This window comes from Portunus trituberculatus, chromosome 27, assembly GCF_017591435.1.
Source record: "Portunus trituberculatus isolate SZX2019 chromosome 27, ASM1759143v1, whole genome shotgun sequence".
Taxonomy (NCBI): domain Eukaryota; kingdom Metazoa; phylum Arthropoda; class Malacostraca; order Decapoda; family Portunidae; genus Portunus; species Portunus trituberculatus.
Window position 1 is genome coordinate 12,023,070 of NC_059281.1, and position 14,332 is coordinate 12,037,401.

The 14,332-nt window shown below is 45.9% G+C and overlaps 1 non-coding gene across 1 annotated transcript; it reads left to right on the forward strand.

Annotated features, from left to right (window-relative positions):
* Window positions 1-10,090: 10,090 nt before the first annotated feature.
* Window positions 10,091-10,174, forward strand: Trnal-cag. Its single transcript has one exon. It is a non-coding gene; the product is annotated as a tRNA-Leu (tRNA).
* Window positions 10,175-14,332: the final 4,158 nt, after the last annotated feature.

Below are 14,332 nucleotides of genomic sequence, written 5' to 3' on the forward strand. Positions count from 1 at the left end.
AATATAATTTCCTCCCTTTCCACTTAAAGAGTTCAATGATCCATTTGAGTAATAAGATATGGTCGAGGGTTGAATAACCTTCTCGAAACCCCGCTTGTGATTCAGTGATTATACTGTTGTTATCAGAGAATAATTTCAAACGATTGTTTAAAACAGACGTAAATAGTTTCCCCATACAGCTGAGTAAAGTAATTCCTCTATAGTTATTAGTGTCATTTACTTCCCCCTTATTCTTATACAAAGGTACAATAACACCCGTGAGCCATTCTGATGGAAAAACACCACAATCAAGAATTTTGTTAAATAACTTAACATAAAGAGGACAAAGTAGGTCTTGTGTACATTTGATGTATTCATTGATGATGTTATCGTTACCTGGTGATTTGCTGTTCTTTAGCTTGTTTATACATGATCTAATCTCAACATGGGTAATTGGATTATTTAATATTGGCAAGTTAGCATCATTGTCTATATCATAATGTATTGTTTCATTCAGATCGTCATTCTCCGTATAGAGGAGTTTAAAGTGGTCATAAAATCTGCCAAGTGATATCTGGTTATGCTTAGTGACTTGTTTGCCCTTTAATATCTTCCAGTAGGTTTTTGGGTTTTTTCTTTTATTTTCTCTTAATTGTTGATGTATATTAGCAGTTTCTTTATTCTTAGCTCTTTTAATGTCGTTTTTATACTTCTTACTTTTCTGTATCATTACATTATACGTTAGTGTGCTCTTATGTTTATGGTGTGTGTGTGTGTGTGTGTGTGTGTGTGTGTGTGTGTGTGTGTGTGTGTGTGTGTGTGTGTGTGTGTGTGTGTGTGTGTGTGTGTGTGTGTGTGTGTGTGTGTAGTATAAGCGACATCCGTGAAGCCTTTTAAAAAACTTGTGGTGGGCATAAATTTACTTCCCGCAAAACCAAAGCGGAAGAGGAGGAGGAGGAGGAGGAGGAGGAGGAGGAGGAGGAGGAGGAGGAGGAGGAGGAGGAGGAGGAGGAGGAGGAGGAGGAGGAGGAGGAGGAGGAGGAGGAGGAGGAGGAGGAGGAGGAGGAGGAGGAGGAGGAGGAGGAGGAGGAGGAGGAGGAGGAGGAGGAGGAAAAAAAAAGGAAGAGGAGGAGGAAGGTGAGGAGGAATGAGAAAGAATATCAAGAGAAGGCAGTATAAAGAAGAAAAGGTAACAAAAGGATTCGAACTTAGGGAGGACAAGAGAAAGAAAACAATTGGTAAAGTGAAGGAAGAACAGACACAAAAAAGAAAATAACAGAAAGAAAAAAAAAAGGAAACAGGATGCAGGAAGGTGAGTGGGCTTAATGGAGCACAAAGGAGGGCACTGAAAGGAGAACTGGAATGGAATGGAAGCGAACTAGAAAAGAGTGAAGGGAAGACGTAGCGTGCCTGGAAGGATGATTAAAAAGTCAGAGTGAAAATCTTAGAACAATTTTTTTTTTATATATATATATTAAGGCCTATAGCACCTGTAGGCATACTTGAAGAATGTGAATCCGCCCATAAGTGGCGCAGGCAATTCTATTTATAGTGGCACCCATATTAAGGCCCATATCACCACCCAAGCGCATCTTTGTTGTAACCGCGTAGAATCTGGGTATCACGGTGACATGTAGGTAACTTTGAACCACTCGACAAACGGCATAGCTTCAAAGCGGTATGTGGTGGGATCCAAACCTAAGCGTGGACGTCTGCCCGATCCCACGCTCACCACCTTATCCACTACGCCACCGCCTCCCTAAACTACATGAGATTATGAAGTTATATAAGAAAAAGTACTGGAAAACTGGAAGGAGAGGTTAGAAAAGAGCTACAGAAAAAGCTGGAGGGACTTTAGTGGGAGAGTTGTAACGGTGCTGGGATGGATGAAAGCTAGTAAGGGCTTGCTGGGGCTGTATGAAGCGCTGTAGAAGTGACGGGGACTCTGAATTTGCCTTGAGGAAGCTAAAGAAAGGGTGCAAAACCGCTGGAAAAGGATTAGGAGGGGACTGGAAAAGACTTGGAAGGCATATGGAAGGAGGATGTAATGGGGCTGCAGGGAAGTTTGGAAGGATGGTGAAGGAAGGAGGAGGACTCGAAATGCCTTCCAGACCCCAAAAAGAAAAATACAAAGAAGAGCATCAACAAAAACAAAGTAATAAATCTAAACAAAGCCACACAAACTTTTATCATATGAGGAAGTGTATTTTTTCTCTTCCCATCCGCTGTTCTCCTATGTCCTTATTCAATTGTTGTTTCCTTATCCTTCCTTTTGCTCCTTCTCCTCCTCTTCCTCCTCCTTGAAGATCTGTGAACCTCGCCCTTCTTCCTTCATCCAATCACACTGGCTATTCTCCCGCCCCCTCTCACTTTTCATTCCCTCTCCATTCACTACCAATCTCTACTCCACTTGATCCTCGGCTTTCTCTTGTATCAAACTGGCTTCTGGTATGCTCGTCTCCTCCTACGACTACTACTTCCTCCTGTTCCTCGTCTTTCTCTGCCCATCCTTTCATTCTCAGCCACATCCTCGTCTTGTTCCTCCTTGTCCTCCTCCCACACCGCCATAACGAGGTACCATGAATACAGGAAGCAGCAAATGATCATCACAATAAATGAGGAGCACATTCCGGGTCATTCGTTCCTTTACTCCCACGCTGAGCAAATACATCTTTCGGGAGAAGAGTCTACGCACACACAATTCCCACTCTGAGGATCTCTCGGAAGGGTCTATTGCATTACCCACGAGCTTTGGGAGCGTCTCCTTGGTCTCCTTGACTCCAAAGACAGATAGTTTCAATCACATTATCAGTGTTTCTTTCCTTCCTTCTTTTGGTTTTCTATTCTTAGGCTCTACTACAGGTTATGAGGGTTTACAGGCGTGTTTTCATGCTTCTACTGATATTTCAAGCATTATTCCACACATCTGTAGGACAAAATCATCCATGACAAGCTGACCAATAATCTCTGTGACCCTTGAAATTGTCGTAATGAGAGACTAGTTTAATATTACAGGTCATTTCACTTCATTTAACGGCTAGTAATGCATTCACGCCACACACCTCATTCGTCACCCCTCATTCCTTACTCTTGTTACGGCCCGCCCGTAACATACTCCACTACCATCACCTCCTTCGCTTGCTACCTCGTTCGCCACCTCTCTACCTCCCCTCCACGTCACAGTCTCATGAAGCCCCGCTCCTGTCCCGAAGTAGGATTCACGCACCTCATTCGTCACTCCTCGCACCTCATTCGTCACTCCTCGCACCTCATTCCTCACTCCTCGCACCTCATTCGTCACACCTCACACCTCATTCGTCACTTCACTGCTCACACCTCATTCGTCACTTCACTGCTCACCTCATTCGTCACTGCTCACACCTCATTCGTCACTGCTCACACCTCATTCGTCACTGCTCACACCTCATTCGTCACTGCTCATTCGTCACTCCTCAGTCGTCACTCCTCAGTCGTCACTGCTCACTCCTCACTCCTCAGTCGTCACTGCTCACTCCTCACTCCTCAGTCGTCACTGCTCACTCCTCACTCCTCAGTCGTCACTGATCACTCCTCACTCCTCAGTCGTCACTGATCACTCCTCACTCCTCAGTCGTCACTGATCACTCCTCACTCCTCAGTCGTCAGTCACTCCTCACTCCTCAGTCGTCAGTCACTCCTCAGTCGTCAGTCACTCCTCAGTCGTCAGTCACTCCTCAGTCGTCAGTCAGTCGTCAGTCACTCCTCACTCCTCAGTCGTCAGTCACTCCTCACTCCTCAGTCGTCAGTCACTCCTCAGTCGTCAGTCACTCCTCACTCCTCAGTCGTCAGTCACTCCTCACTCCTCAGTCGTCAGTCACTCCTCACTCCTCAGTCGTCAGTCACTCCTCAGTCGTCAGTCACTCCTCAGTCGTCAGTCACTCCTCACTCCTCAGTCGTCAGTCACTCCTCACTCCTCAGTCGTCAGTCACTCCTCACTCCTCAGTCGTCAGTCACTCCATCACTCCTCAGTCGTCAGTCACTCCTCAGTCGTCAGTCACTCCTCAGTCGTCAGTCACTCCTCACTCCTCAGGCGTCAGTCACTCCTCACTCCTCAGGCGTCAGTCACTCCTCACTCCTCAGTCGTCAGTCACTCCTCACTCCTCAGTCGTCAGTCACTCCTCACTCCTCAGTCGTCAGTCACTCCTCACTCCTCAGTCGTCAGTCACTCCTCAGTCGTCAGTCACTCCTCAGTCGTCAGTCACTCCTCAGTCGTCAGTCACTCCTCACTCGTCAGTCACTCCTCACTCCTCAATCGTCAGTCACTCCTCAGTCGTCAGTCACTCCTCAGTCGTCAGTCACTCCTCACTCCTCAGTCGTCAGTCACTCCTCACTCCTGAGTCGTCAGTCTCTCCTCACTCCTCAGTCGTCAGTCACTCCTCACTCCTCAGTCGTCAGTCACTCTTCACTCCTCAGTCGTCAGTCACTCCTCAGTCGTCAGTCACTCCTCAGTCGTCAGTCACTCCTCACTCCTCAGTCGTCAGTCACTCCTCACTCCCTCAGTCGTCAGTCACTCCTCACTCCCTCAGTCGTCAGTCACTCCTCACTCCCTCAGTCGTCAGTCACTCCGTCACTCCCTCAGTCGTCAGTCACTCCTCACTCCCTCAGTCGTCAGTCACTCCTCACTCCCTCAGTCGTCAGTCACTCCTCACTCCCTCAGTCGTCAGTCACTCCTCAGTCGTCAGTCACTCCTCACTCCTCAGTCGTCAGTCACTCCTCACTTCTCAGTCGTCAGTCACTCCTCAGTCCTCAGTCGTCAGTCACTCCTCACTCCTCAGTCGTCAGTCACTCCTCACTCCCTCAGTCGTCAGTCACTCCTCACTCCCTCAGTCGTCAGTCACTCCTCACTCCCTCAGTCGTCAGTCACTCCTCACTCCCTCAGTCGTCAGTCACTCCTCAGTCGTCAGTCACTCCTCAGTCGTCAGTCACTCCTCACTCCTCAGTCGTCAGTCACTCCTCACTCCTCAGTCGTCAGTCACTCCTCACTCCTCAGTCGTCAGTCACTCCTCACTCCTCAGTCGTCAGTCACTCCTCAGTCGTCAGTCACTCCTCACTCCCTCAGTCGTCAGTCACTCCTCACTCCCTCAGTCGTCAGTCACTCCTCACTCCCTCAGTCGTCAGTCACTCCTCACTCCCTCAGTCGTCAGTCACTCGTCACTCGTCAGTCGTCAGTCACTCGTCAGTCGTCAGTCGTCAGTCACTCGTCAGTCGTCAGTCACTCCTCAGTCGTCAGTCGTCACTCACTCCTCACTCGTCAGTCGTCAGTCACTCGTCACTCCCTCAGTCGTCAGTCACTCCTCACTCCCTCAGTCGTCAGTCACTCCTCACTCCCTCAGTCGTCAGTCACTCCTCACTCCCTCAGTCGTCAGTCACTCACTCACTCCCTCAGTCGTCAGTCACTCCTCACTCCCTCAGTCGTCAGTCACTCCTCAGTCGTCAGTCACTCCTCAGTCGTCAGTCACTCCTCAGTCGTCAGTCACTCCTCAGTCGTCAGTCACTCCTCACTCCTCAGTCGTCAGTCACTCCTCACTCCCTCAGTCGTCAGTCACTCCTCACTCCCTCAGTCGTCAGTCACTCCTCACTCCTCAGTCGTCAGTCACTCCTCACTCCTCAGTCGTCAGTCACTCCTCACTCCTCAGTCGTCAGTCACTCCTCAATCGTCAGTCACTCCTCACTCCTCAGTCGTCAGTCACTCCTCACTCCTCAGTCGTCAGTCACTCCTCACTCGTCAGTCACTCCTCACTCGTCAGTCACTCCTCACTCCTCAGTCGTCAGTCACTCCTCACTCCTCAGTCGTCAGTCACTCCTCACTCCTCAGTCGTCAGTCACTCCTCACTCCTCAGTCGTCAGTCACTCCTCATTCCTCAGTCGTCAGTCACTCCTCACTCCCTCAGTCGTCAGTCACTCCTCACTCCCTCAGTCGTCAGTCACTCCTCACTCCCTCAGTCGTCAGTCACTCCTCACTCCTCAGTCGTCACTCGTCACTCCTCACTCCCTCAGTCGTCAGTCACTCCTCACTCCCTCAGTCGTCAGTCACTCCTCACTCCTTCAGTCGTCAGTCACTCCTCAGTCGTCAGTCACTCCTCAGTCGTCACTCGTCACTCCTCAGTCGTCACTCGTCACTCCTCAGTCGTCACTCGTCACTCGTCACTCCTCAGTCGTCAGTCACTCCTCACTCCCTCAGCCGTCAGTCACTCCTCACTCCCTCAGTCGTCAGTCACTCCTCACTCCCTCAGTCGTCAGTCACTCCTCACTCCTCAGTCGTCAGTTACTCACACCTACCTCATTCGTCCGTCCCCCACACTTCTTTCTCCATTCATCACTCGTCACTCCTCAGTCGTCCACTCGTCACTCCTCAGTCGTCCACTCGTCACTCCTCAGTCGTCACTCGTCACTCCTCAGTCGTCACTCGTCACTCCTCAGTCGTCACTCGTCACTCCTCAGTCGTCACTCGTCACTCCTCAGTCGTCACTCCTCACACCTCATTCGTCACACTCCCCCTCACTCGTCTTACCTCATTCGTCCGTCAGTCTTCACTTGTCACACCTCATTCGTCACTCCTCACTCGTCACACCTCATTCGTCGTCACTCCTCACTCGTCACACATCATTCGTCGTCACTCCTCACTCGTCACACATCATTCGTCGTCACTCCTCACTCGTCACACCTCATTCGTCGTCACTCCTTACTCGTCACTCCTCACTCGTCACACCTCATTCGTCACTCCTCACTCGTCATTCGTCACTCCTCACTCGTCATTCGTCACTCCTCACTCGTCATTCGTCACTCCTCACTCGTCATTCGTCACTCCTCATACCTCACTCTTCACTCGTCAGTCGTTAGTCTAGCCTCACACTGTTGGCGGGGAGAGCAGCTGAGTCAAGACACTGATGATCCCTGAATATAAAAATGTAGTTTGCTCCTCTCCTCCTCCTCCTCCTCCTCCTCTTTCTCTTCCTCATCCTCTTCTTTCGCAATCTCGTACTCGCCTTCCTGCTAATCTCCTTCTACTCCACTCTCAGCGCCTTAATTCTATCCTCCTGCACGTCCTCCTCCTCTTTTTCTGCCCCCATCAGCTACTCCTCCTCAAAGCGGCACTCTCACCGCGGCGCTAAGAACTTTGTTAGGATCTAATGACTCTCCAACACCACAGTTATTAAGTCGGATAATTAGCTCATTTTCTCCCGACTACCGTGGCTGCCGTTCCTGGCCACTGATCGCCCTCTAACCGGTCTGGAGCACCTCGCGAAGGAGCCACGGAAACAGCGAGGTGGAGAGGTGAGACGCACGTATGGGAAAGAGGGAGAGCCAGGTAGATAGAAAGCAGGAAAGGATGCAAGAGGGATGGAGAAACAAGAAGGCAGAGAGAGAGGAAAGGAGAGAAGAAAACCCATTGAAACAGCGAGGATGAAGAAAGATCAGAAGCAGGTAAGGAAAAGACGGCGAGGGAAAGCAGGAAAGGATGCAAGAGGGATGGAGAAACAAGAAGGCAGAGAGGCAGGAAGGGAGAGAAAAGTACCCACGAAAAAAGAGAAAAAAAGGTCAGACCAGGTAAGGAAAAGAGGGAGAGGAACGAGGTAAAGGGGAAGCAGGAAAGAATGCAAGAAAGGATGGGGAAACAAGAAAGCAAGAAGATAGAAAGATAAAGAGACGGAAAGGGTGGGAATAGAAGGAAGTAATAAGAGATGGAGAGAAGCAAGGAAAAATCACAGAATAAATAAAACATGAAGGAAAGAAAGAAAGGTGAGATGAAGGAAGAAGGTGAAGGAAGGAAAGAAAATAGAAAGAAGCCAGGGAAGCAGAAAGAATGGGAATCAAGTAAGAATGAAGTAAAAAAGGAGGGAAGGAAAATGAGATGAAGGTAAGAGAGGGAGGGAGGAAATTAAGAAAAAGGAATCAGAGGAATGATAAAAGGGAAAGAAAAAAGTAATAATGGAAGAGAATGAAAATAATAATAATAATAATAATAATTGTTCACTCAATGTTTTTTAATTAATGAGAATGTAATAAAAAACAATATAGTCTAAAAAAATGCCGGGGATGAATATATACTAAATAATAATAAATAAATAACTCCACCTATTACTGCAACACCTCTCTCTCTCTCTCTCTCTCTCTCTCTCTCTCTCTCTCTCTCTCTCTCTCTCTACTGCGCTCTACTCTCTCCTCTCTCTCTCTTCCATCTCTCTCTCTCTTTCTCATGTACTGCTTCCTGAACCTTCCTTCATCTCATCTCTCTCTCTCTCTCTCTCTCTCTCTCTCTCTCTCTCTCTCTAATGGCTATAGGGTAATATATGCCTTGCTCAAAATGGCCTGCACTTTTTTCCCAACTTGGAGATTGGTGGAGAGAGAGAGAGAGAGAGAAAAAGGCGTAACCACAAACGCCAATTTATTTCCCAAGGGGATATACGCAGGTCCATTACTTCTCCTCCTCCTCCTCCTCCTCCTCCTCCTCCTCCTTGCCTCCACTTTGATCTCCCGTCAGTGAGGGAGGAGAGGCTACCGCGGAAAACGTGATTAAGAGGGTTTTATATTCATAGAGGAAATCAGGAGAAAAAAAAATCTGGATATTAACTCTTAAATAAAGCAATGTGGTATATTTATTAGGGCCTGAAAAATGTGTGGTGGAGGAGGAGGAGGAGGAGGAGGAGGAGGAGGGAGACTGGAGGGAGTGATAATGAGCGATAAGAATAAGGGATGTGTGAGAGAGAGAGAGAGAGAGGATTGATGGTACGAAAGATGTAGGCGTGTAGGAATGAGATAATTTGATAAAGGGAGATGGAGAAACAGACTGAGAAAAAACATAATGGTGATAGACAATTTTCGTTCCCTTTATACTGTAATTTTCTTTTTTTTCTATATTAATCGTCATTTTTGTCTTTCTTTTTACTTTATTCAGCGTGACGTGTGTTGTGTTTATAGTCTCTCTCTCTCTCTCTCTCTCTCTCTCTCTCTCTCTCTCTCTCTCTCTCTCTCTCTCTCTCTCTCTCCTAATTAGAGCTTATAATTAGCAACTCTACGACCTCGCCATATACGTATACATAACCCCGCCCCCCGGCCACCACCATCACCCACCACCACCACCACCACCATCATCGTACCAGCCTCATGTGTTTCAAAGTCATAAAGTGCAATAATAATAATAATAATAATAATAATAATAATAATAATAATAATAATAATAATGAGGCGGCGCGTATAAAACTGTTTTCATCATTAAATATCAAAAGAATTATCCAGATTTACACCGTGCAAATTTCCTTCATTAACATTATATTGCTGCCCTGCTCCTCTCCATGGCGACAAAACAATAGTGGTGTTGATGTGCCTGGCGATAACATCCTCATCCAATATGCCGATACCTCCTTAACAAGTTCAACACCACACAGCATTATCTTTTTTTTTTATGTAGGGAAGAGGGCCAGCCAAGGGTAAAAAAAAAAAAAAAAAAGTCCCACTTAAGTGCTGGCTCTCTAAAAAGTGGAAAGCGTCAGCCAAAATTAGGAAGCAAATGGTTCGATACCTCACTCTTAAAAGACATGTAGCAGGAATTCGGAAATACAGATGCAGGGAGGGAGTTCCAGAGTTTACCAGTGAAAGGGATGAATGATTGAGAGTACTGGTTAACTCTTGGAGGATCGAGTAAAAACATGAATAAAAACTGATGTGAAAATGATATTATATACTCAGATCCTTACTCACTAAAAGAAAACAAGGAGAATTATTGAAAGAGTTCGTTAAGTTTCCTTCCACGTAAGGCGTCTTGATATCTGTCTCTTGAAACAGTGAGTGGCAAATGTTTGTTAGTAGACTCTGTGAAAGCAGTAAGGCAACGAATTCTCCAGTAGAAATGTGGGCCAAAGACTAGCGCATGACGTCAGTGTCGTTAAAATGTTCGACCATAGAGAGAAATAGAAGTGACGATGAAAATATAAGCTCAAATCTTTATTCTCTCGAGGAAAACTAGAATTGAAAGAGTTTACCAAGTTTGTTTTTAAGTAAGACTTCTTGATAACTCTTGAAACAGTGAAAGTGGCGAACGTTCAGAATTACGACCAAATTTTATCTACCAGGTGTCAGGATGGCCGAGCGGTCCAAGGCGCTGCGTTCAGGTCGCAGTCCGGTCTTCCGGGCGTGGGTTCGAATCCCACTCCTGACAGAAGAGTAACGTTTTTTCGAGAGTTTTGCATTGCATGGATTGGTACGCTGTTACTGGATACGTAAGCAGGAAGTGTGCTCCTCTCCAGACAGACATGCTAATACCTGTAGTTGCCGTCGATGTTACTGACTATAAATGCATTCCCCTCCAGACACGGGCGCACTAATACCATTGACGTTGCTGGCTAAATAAATGTGTTCCTCTCTACATTCCTAGTTATCGTCATTTAGCAAAAGTAAAGGAAAAATAAATAATTATCCAGTAAATCTTCCTCATAATATCTAAATCATTCTTTATACGACTCTTGGAAGGCCGACACTTTACTGGCCCTTGAAAATGAATGAATGTAAACTATCAAAGGTATATGATAAAAACGCCACACACTCCACCATTATATATAAAACCAGTGTGAGGAGCAGCCACAGTATGCTGAGAGACGCCAGTGAACTTCAGAGCAGAGTAGTAAGTTACGGTGGAGAGGGAGAGGAGAGGAAGGAAGAGGGGGAGCTGGAAAGAGGAAAGATACGAGGGAGAGGAAGAGGAAGATAGAGGGGAGCTACAGAGAGAGAGAGAGAGAGAGAGTGTGTGTGTGTGTTTCACTGTTTGATCTGCTGCAGTCTCTGACGAGACAGCCAGACGTTATCCTACGGAACGAGCTCAGAGCTCTATTTCCGATCTTCAGATAGGCCTGAGACACCACACACCGGGACAACAAGGTCACAACTCCTCGATTTACATCCCGTACCTACTCACTGCTAGGTGAACAGGGGCTACACGTCAAAGGAGACACACCCAAATATCTCCACCCGGCCGGGGAATCGAACCCCGGTCTCTGGCTTGTGAAGCCAGCGTTCTAACCATTGAGCTACCGGATGTGTGTGTGTGTGTGTGTGTGTGTGTGTGTGTGTGTGTGTATAATTCACCTCGGTCGTCTGCTGGTCACCCAGCCAGTCTTCCCCATTACGGAGCGAGCTCAGAGCTCATAGACTGATCTTCGGATAGACTGAGACCACATCAACACACAACACACACCAGGAAACCGAGGCCACAACCCCTCGAGTTACATCCCGTACCTATTTACTGCTAGGTGAACAGGGGCCACACATTAAGAGGCTTGCCCATTTGCCTCGCCGCTTACCGGAACTGGAACCCGGCCCTCTCGATTGTGAGTCGAGCGTGCTAACCACTAAACTACGCTGTGTGTGTGTGTGTGTGTGTGTGTGTGTGTGTGTGTGTGTGTGTGTGTGCGCTCTATATAATTAACAACTCTATATGCATACACACAAGTCCATTATCCCAGAATAAGTAAACTCTCTCTCTCTCTCTCTCTCTCTCTCTCTCTCTCTCTCTCTCTCTCTCCACTTCCTTCCAGTAATCAACGGGGATGGAAAAAAGTCTCTCCACTGAGGAATATTAGGAGAGAAAACACATTACCTGCCTCCAAACACCCTCCCTATCCTTCCCTCCACCCCATCCCTCCACCCCATCCCTCCATCCCACACCTCAGTCCCTCTTTTCTCCCTATACCTCGCCACCTCCACCACCTCCAACTTGCCGAACTAAAGTGACGGACAAGTAAGAGTAAAAACTTCCCATTATGTTCCAGTGAAAGTGATGGATGTCTCGAAACTCATTTTCTTTGGGCAAAATTGGTCATTACTGGTGGTGGTAGCGGTGGTGCTGGTGGTGGTGGTGGTGGTGGTAGTAGTAGTAATAGTAGTAGTAGTACTAGCAACACCACATCTAGCAGCAGCACCATCACCACCATTATCATCATCTCTTCAACGTAGAATAAAAATTGTTAATAAGACGAAACAAAGAAAAAAGATAGATAGGAGGAAGAAAACGAGGAAAAGGAGCAGGAGGAGCAAGAGAAGGAGGAGGAGGAGGAGGAGGAGGAGGAGGAGGAACAATTTCAAGTCAGTCTGAAAAATGGTTAATTATTTCTTGCAACGAAGCAATGTGTTATGCAAATTGTATCAAGGCGAGTGGATGTTACAGGGTGAGTGTTCTTCGTTTGTCCTCCTCTGTTCTGCTGGCCTGTCTTTCCCTCTGTCTGTCTGTCTGTCTGTCTGTCTGTCTGTCTCTGTCTACCTTTCCCTCCTTCTTCTTGTCTCTCCATTTGTATGTATGTCATGTCTATAACAGTTATGAATTCTGCCCTCCGTTCCTGTGGACTGTTTTTCCGGCCACTTTTACTGTTTCTATATATTTTTTTTCATATGCTTTTCTGTTACTTGTACTGTCTGTCTGTGTTTCTATTTTTTCACTTATCTATCTCTCTCATTATTTCTGTCCTCTCATTCTCTATCTATTCGTTTATCTATTTCTATGTCAGTCTATTCATGTGTTAATCTCTCTCTCTCTCTCTCTCTCTCTCTCTCTCTCTCTCTCTCTCTCTCTCTCTCTCTCTCTCGCCTCAATTTACGCCACACGGTAATTACTTTGGCTTGACCTTGTCTCGAAAGGTCATGAAGGTTAAAGGACTAAGCGAGGTCACTCTGCAATATTAGCGAGTCACACAAGGACAGCAGAGAGAGAGAGAGAGAGACACAGAGACAGAGAGAGAGAGAGAGAGAGAGAGAGAGAGAGAGAGAGAGAGAGAGAGAGAGAGAGAGAGAGAGAGAGAGCAAGGGACGAATGAATGTCTGCCGCTGAATTATAGAAGAATATAATTAATTATTTCATTATCCTTTTCAGGGACCCGTTACTTCATGGTGCCGTTCTCTCTCTCTCTCTCTCTCTCTCTCTCTCTCTCTCTCTCTCTCTCTCTCTCTCTCTCTCTCTCTCTCTCTCTCTCTCTAGAATTTCCAAACTGTAGCAAAACAAAAAATATTGCTATTATTATTATTATTATTATTATTATTATTATTATTATTATTATCATTATTATTACTTTGTTCTTTACCTTTACGGATTTTTACCTCACGTTAATAATATATTTGTAATGTCTCCTTTTTTTTAATACCGAGTTAGTAACCTTTTGCGAAAGTCTTTTTTTATGTTTATAAGATCGAAATTCTTACTTACTTATTATTTTTCTTAATTCTATGCTGTAGGTAGCCTGAAGATGGTACAAGCGGTATCGAAGCGTAGCAAATGAAAAATTACATATTAACACTTCATGCTGTTCACGTGAAAAATCCATCGCTGATATCATTACTATTATCATTATTATCATCATCATTAGTATTATCATTATTATCATCATCATTAGTATTATCATTATCATTGTCATCATAATGTCAACGTTTTCTCCTAGTGACGGTGAAATACTCTGCCTTGCTCTACCCTTGACTTTTCTAATAAAATATGAATTCAAATTAGTCTGAACACTGTCTCGTGCAACAACAGCGCCGCGTGTTTAACTTGCTGACCGGTGAAGTATTTTTTTTTATTACGCTTATCGTTTACAATTCCTAATAACTTGTTTTTTACACATTATTTCGGAAGCAATATCCTGACATGCCACCGCTCAGCCTCGTGGCCTCAGAGCTCAACGTGAAATATCATAACTTATTCATTTAGGGGTAATTTCATTTCTACCCATATATGTTCCTCTCTCTCTCTCTCTCTCTCTCTCTCTCTCTCTCTCTCTCTCTCTCTCTCTCTCTCTCTCTCTCTCTCTCTCAGCTATATCGTCCTATCTATCCATATATCTATTTATCTATATATGTCTACCTACTTGCCTGTCTGTCTGTCTGTCTAGCAGTTCCTTTACCAGCCTCAAAGACACACTCGCCTCGTCTCACGTCATTCCCATGTCTATATCCTCGTCCGTTCTGGCGCCTTAGGGCAATTATTTTTGCCAGGCTCTATTTGGTGAAAGTTAGGATTGGACGGTTCTAGTGAGAGTTTGACAATTCTGCATCAATACTCAGAAAAAGAGAATGCGAATCCAAATTACACTATCATCTGCGTAACCTTTGAAATTGCACGTGATGACAGAGTAAGTGTAATTGTCCACACTAGTGACTTCCGCATGTGTGTCTCTCTTTGTGAAGGTGTAGTTGAGCTTCCACCAGACGTCGCCTTACTCTATTAACCACTTCAATACTGAGACACATTTTTTACCTTGAGATTTGTGTACGATATGATTTTATTCACATTAGGAAGGGTCTATGGAAGTCAGAAGATTAATGGCTTGTGTCTTCACTA